This window comes from Vigna radiata, unplaced genomic scaffold (assembly GCF_000741045.1).
Source record: "Vigna radiata var. radiata cultivar VC1973A unplaced genomic scaffold, Vradiata_ver6 scaffold_296, whole genome shotgun sequence".
NCBI classification, from domain to species: Eukaryota; Viridiplantae; Streptophyta; class Magnoliopsida; order Fabales; family Fabaceae; genus Vigna; species Vigna radiata.
In genome coordinates, this window is record NW_014542035.1 from 155,432 (window position 1) to 162,232 (window position 6,801).

The window sequence follows — 6,801 nt, forward strand, 5'->3', positions numbered from 1 at the left end:
AAGGAGTTTTCTATGTGATCCTTGGGGTATACAAATTTTGCCTTCTTTGAAGAAGTACCCATCTCTCACATAAAAACCTCCTTATGGTTTATGCAGACATTCTTCATAAACAGTGGCAAACTCATTATCTTGAGCATACAATTTAGTTATGTTATCAAAACCAAGAATCTAAGCACCTAATATGGCCAACAAATTGTTTTTTCTTGATAAAGCATCTGCCATTATTTTAGATTTTCCTTTCTTGTATTTGATAACATAAGAGAATCGTTCAATAAATTCTAGCCACTTGGCATGCCTCTTTAGCAACTTGTGTTGGCTGTTCAAGTACTTGAGAGATTCATGATCACTATGAATGGTGAACTCTTTAGAATAAAAGGTAATGTTCCCAAGTTTAAAGATCCCTCACAAGAGCATAAAGTTTTTTGTCATTGGTGGGATAATTACAAGTGGCTCCATGAAATTTTTCACTAAAGTAAGAAATGGGATGACCTTCTTATAATAACACAACACCTAAGCCAAGACCAGAAGCATCACATTCTAGCTCAAAGGTTTTAGAGAAATTGGGCAAAGCTGGATGGGTGCTTGGGTGAGCTTCTCCTTGAGTAGCTCAAAGGCTTTTTNTTGTTTTTCTCCCCAATGGAATGTAACATCTTTTTTTCACAAACTCATTGAGAGGTGAAGTAAGACTAGAGAAGTTAAGAACAAATCTTTTATAAAAGCTTGACAAACCATGGAAGTTCCTTACTTCTCCTACATTCTTTGGGGTTGGCTAATCTTGGATGACCTTTATTCTCTCATGGTCAACATGGACCCCACTCTTATTGACAACAAAACCCATAAAGATGACATTATCTACACAAAGGTGCATTTATCAATATTTGCAAACAATTGGTTAGTTCGAAGAATTTTCAAGACAACCCTCAAATGTTTTTCATGAGTATGCAAGTTTTGACTATACACCAAATGTCATCAAATTAAACAACAACAAACTTCCTAATGCAATACCTTAAGACATGATTCATAAGTCTCATGAAATTGCTTTGAGCATTAGTAAGGCCAAAAGGCATCACTAGTCATTCATATAGTCCAAACTTAGTCTTAAAAACACTTTTTCACTCATCACCCTCTTTGATTCTTATTTGGTGATAACCACTTTTGAGATCTATTTTGGAAAATAATTGAGCTCCATGAAATTCATCCAACATATCATTAAGTCTAGGGATGAGATTTCTACATTTTATTTGTGACTTAATTTTGATACTAAATGCACCTTTTTGACTTAGAAACTTGCTTGAAATCATGATTTTGCTTAAGTTGTGTGAATAAGAGAGTTGAATGTGAATATAACGATTTTATGCTTAGATTCCCTTGTTTTAGCTGGAATTGAGATGATTTGGAAGAAGAGTTGAAGTACCAAGGAGTTGAAACTCAGGAAGGACTAGAAAAGCATTAGAAAGGAGGATCGCAAGACGCCTAAGCGCCCTTTTAGGGGCCCTCAGCGCCAGAATTCACTGTCTCACGCCTAACTGTGCTTTTTTTAGGCCATTAGCGCAGGAAGCTTCAGGCTCGCGCTTGGGCGCCCTTTTTGGGGCACTGAGCGCCACTTCCTCGAGTCGCACCACGCCTGCTTGCCTTCTGAGCTGACCCTGAGCGCCATATGTTTCTAGACGACGCCTGGGCGCCCTAAGTGGGGCGTTGAGAGCTGGCAATGCAGGCTTGGGCTATGTTTTTGTTTTGTATTTCGATCTATTTAAGGACTTGGACATCTTAGGCATTGTATCTTTCGGCAAAAGAGGCGAAAAAACACACTCTCTCACTCTCTAAAGGCGGATTTGGATGGGGGAGCCTCCATCTTCAACTTTTAGAGTTTTTCTATCTCATTCTTTCCATTGTTCATCTAGTTTCTCCATGTTAATGGGGAACTAAATTCCATTTGTTGTTGGGGGAAGATGTAATCATTTGAAACTCTCATGTATTTGAATTAATTTATATTTACAAATGCTTCTTTCATTAATTGTTAGGGTTTTTTCTCTATACTCTATGCATTGCTTTGTTTAACTCATTCATAACACGATTGTTGATTTCGTTGATATGGACACATACGGAGGAATCTAGATCTGGGAAATCGCTAACAAGGGAACTATTGCCTAGACATAGGGATAAAATGCTTGGTTTTAAGTAAATTAGAAAGTGACATTAACATTAATGAAGAAGAAGAATTATTATATGCATGAGAGTGGATATGAGAAATTGAAACCCCATATTCATTCAATAATTTACAAATCATTCACCTTTGTGTTATCTTTCCAATTGATCAAAATTGCATTCATGTTTACTTTTATTTGCATTTTAAATCAAATGAATTTGTTCTTCAAGTCTTAATTAATCAAGGTATCACATAACTGTTTAGGTCGTGAGTCTCTTGGGAAACGATACTTGGTCTTACCATGTTTATTACTTGATACGGTTCGGTACACTTGCCGATTCATTAACAGAACCCAACCTTTATCTAACAAGTCTTGGACTTGTGACACAATCTCTTTGGTCTCTTGGGGATTAGTCCTATAGACAGGCCTATTAGGAAGAGTTGCCCCCGTTACAAAATCAATTTGATGCTCTATTTCCCTTAATGGTGGAAGTCTAATTTTTCGCTCTCTACCATTGTTCCCCATCATCCACTTTTATGGAAATCTCCTTTGTCAAAGTCATTCTACTTGAAGTTTCATGGTGCTAGTTGAACTTTCATTGTTCAATCCATAGGTTATTGCTAGTTTCTCGTCGACCTGTGATTGCACATCTATTTATCGCACATGCTTGAAGACACATCATATATTTCAAATTGAGTTTATTTATTCCAAGCTCGGTACACTTGCCGATTCATTAACAGAACCCAGCCTTTATCTAACAAGTCTTGGACTTGTGACTCAATCTCTTTGGTCTCTTGGGGATTAGTCCTATAGACAGGCCTATTAGGAAGAGTTGCCCCATTACAAAATCAATTTGATGCTTTATTCCCCTTAATGGTGGAAGTCTAATTTTTCGCTCTCTACCATTGTTTCCCATCATCCACTTTTATGGAAATCTCCTTTGTCAAAGTCATTCTACTTGAAGTTTCATGGTGCTAGTTGAACTTTCATTGTTCAATCCATAATCTATTGTTAGTTTCTCGTCGACCTGTGATTGCACATCTGTTTGTCGCACACGCTTGAAGACACATCATATATTTCAAATTAAGTTTATTTATTCCAAGCTTGGTTCATATAATTTGTATGCTCCAACTTGAGGGGGAGTATTAGAGATATTGTCTTTAGTTTATATTTATCTTTTATCTTTAGTTAGTTTGTTTATATTTCTTATTTGTATTTTAGGCTTAGCCCATATTTCTTCTATTATAAATAGACCTTATGTGTATATTCAACACTATAGTCAACTTAATCCATATTTTCAAATATGGAAAATCCAAAATTTGAATCTATATGTTTAATCTACATTTTTAGTTTGGTAGGACTAAAGCTTGAGATAGACTAATCCAAATCGAAGGTTAAGATAGGCCTATCCAGGTCAAAGGTTGAGACGGCCCAACCTAAACCGAACCAAAGGTCAAGATGGGTCGACCCAGATCAAAGGTCGTTATAGGTTGATCTGAGGTAAACGAATTTTGTTGAGTCAGTCCTAGTTGAATTTCGGCTGAGTCGACCCCAATAGAAATTTGGTCAAATTCAGGTGAGTTTGGTTTCAACGAAATTCAATCAAATCAACCCCAAGCCAAATTCAGCCCCATTGTTAGTCAAAGGTCGAGATGGGTGGGCCTAAATCCAAGGTCTACTTAGGTCGAAGGTAAAAACTAGTTAATTTAACTTAGACTGAAGGTCAACTTTGACTGATTCATGCCAAAGTTCAAAATGATTTGACCTTGACCGAAGATTAAGATGGACTGGTCTGAACTGAATGTCAATCCTAACTAATTTGATTGAAGACAAGACAAGCTTATTCAGATTGAGTCAAGAGAAACTTGAATGAAAAAAAACTTGAGTAAAATGTCATATTTTCTAAGACTAAAGGCTTAACAATAAGCTAAAATTGAAAGAGAAGTTTGATATACGAGGAGAATGCAAAGTGAGACTTCAAGTTCAGTTTATTGATTTCTTCCATTGTGATTTTTTGGAAGTGAAACCACTTATAGGATTTGTGACTACAAATTTAAGCTTAAGGTGTTTGTTTACTAATTTATCTTGTGTCCAAACACTCAATAACTTATACTTAACTTATCTTGGAGATGAATACTCATTTTCATATCAACACTATTTTAATAGTCAAAGGATGACTTTAACTTTTAAAAATTTGAAGAAAATAAAAAATAGTTTATTTTCAGTAAGTAGAAACACCAAATGATATTTAAAACTCTCGGTTAGGGATGACAAACAAACCCGTACCCGCGGTTAAAATCCGCTACGAGTATTTAGTACTCACAAGTAAAAGGTACCCGCGGGTAGCGGGTATTTTAATACCCGCTTGTTAATGAGTTGAGTTTAGGTATCACATTATCCGTACCCGCGGGTACCTGCTATTCGTTTGAAAAATGAAATTACAATTTTATCTCATTAATTTTTTTTTCTAATAGTTCAATCTTATGTAAAAATGGGTTGTTCAATCTTCTGTCTGTAACAATGAGCTAAAGACCAAATCCCTTTTTAGGGTTTCCTTCTTGAAATCAGAATAAGGAAAAAGGAGTTGCCCGCATTCCTTCCCATTTGGCCGCAGGTTGCCGTCAAACTCTAAATTTCACTTTTTTTTAATACACTCTCCTTTCATTAGCATTGTCGTCACAGAAGAAGAGAAGAAAATGAAGTTCAACCTTAGGTGAACGACTCCACCGTCAATGTCGGCATTCATGGCGAGAGGTGGCGATGTGGTGTGTCGAACATTGGTTGGCGAAGGGCAACGTGCTTGGATCATGTTAGTGGAAGGACGTCCCTTGGAGTGAGCTGCTGTGACCGACACCGACGGCGACGACGGTCTCGGCCAGCCGGAGGAGGATGCGACGCTGCTAGGTGGACGAAGGGCAGTCGGCTACCGCGAGTGGAGGAGGAGACGGTTTCTTTCTTTGAACTAAAGACCCTAGGGTTTGTGAATTCTGAATAAGAAAGGAGAATAAAGTCTTGGGCCAAAATTTGGACGTGGTAATGCATAGATTGTTGGAAAACGAGTATCTAACAGGTAGGAAAAAAATCTGCGAGTTTTTTTTATGCAGGTATCTAACGAGTAATAGGACAAATAACGAGTGCAATTTTTTACATGCAAATCGGGTTGTAGATAGACACTATTCGTGTCCGATTCGACCCGTTGTCATTCCTACTCTCGGTCAAGTAGTACTTAATTGAGTTTGGTTAAATCTTTTCACTCAATTACCCCTCTAAGCGTGAGCAAATTTCTATAGAAAACAAACCATTTTAATTTCTATTAAAATGATAAAGGGAATGATCTTCAAATTAATAACAAGTAAAAGAAATTAATAACACATAACTGTTCAAATTGATAAGAGAAAAATTTAGATTGGTTTAAAAGAAAAAGGCTAATAAAAATAAAATAAAATACTTGACGAGACTAAAGAAAAGATAAAGACAAAAAGTACGCAAGTAATAAGAGAATTAAATAAGATATGTAAAATTATCACTAGAAAACTACTCATGCAATCCACTAATAACATTCAATTTAAGAAAATAATTGAAATAAACTATTAAGACAATGCATGGAATCAGTTAAAAAATTTCTCTATAACAAACCATTATTAGTTTTGCGTATAAGTTTTATATCTTGAAAAAATTTAGCACGTTTCCTTATTTGTTTCACAAACTTTCTTCATTGTCGCAACCGGAATCGCGACGGGACGACGATCTAAAAAAGAAAGCAAGTTTTGAAAATGATTTGGAGTCGCCACCATAGTTTATTCTGGAAAACTACGGAAAACCCATAAAAGGGATAAGGCTTAGTCTATGAAAACCGAATTCTGGTTTCGGGAGTCGGTTACATGTAGGGAAGGTGTTAGCACCCTACAACGCCTGCCCTAAGGCAGTACCTTTAATTAAATGCGCAAACTTGATGTGGTTTTTCAAAATGTTTAATTATCCCTGAAAATAAAATTCTAAAGAAACAAAAATATTTTTTTACTTTTTTGTGCCCGACAAAGATTGACCTTGCTCCTACGTATTCTCAAAATGAGAAATCAGGGTTACGTAGTTCTAGATGAGAGATTTTTTGTTTATTTGTAAAAGGATGTCATAGTGTTTCGATGTCTTTGTAAAACGGGGAAAGGTTTCAGCACAAGGCCGACAGAATGGTCGCACCTGTGCTTAAACCTTTAAAATGAAGTTTTGTCGATTTTTAAAAAGAAGAAGAAAAAGTTTTCAGCGCAAGGCCGACAAAATAGTCGCACCTGTGCTTAAACTTTTAAAATAAATTTCGTTGGGTTTTTTAATAGAACGAAAAGTTTTCAGCGCATGACCGACAGAATGGTCGCACCTGCGCTTAGACTTTAAAAATAATTTTGGTTGTTTTTTAAAAGAAGGAAAAGTTTTCAGCGCATGGCCGACATAATGGTCACACCTACGCTTAGACTTTTAATTTTGGTTGTTTTTTAAAAGAAAGAAAAGTTTTCAGCGTAAGGCCGACAGAATGGTCGCACCTGTGCTTAAACTTTTAAAATAAATTTGGTTGGTTTTTTAAAAGAAGGAAAAGTTTTCAACGCAAGGCCGACAGAATGGTCGCACCTGTGCTTAAACTTTTAAAATAAGTTTGGTTGGT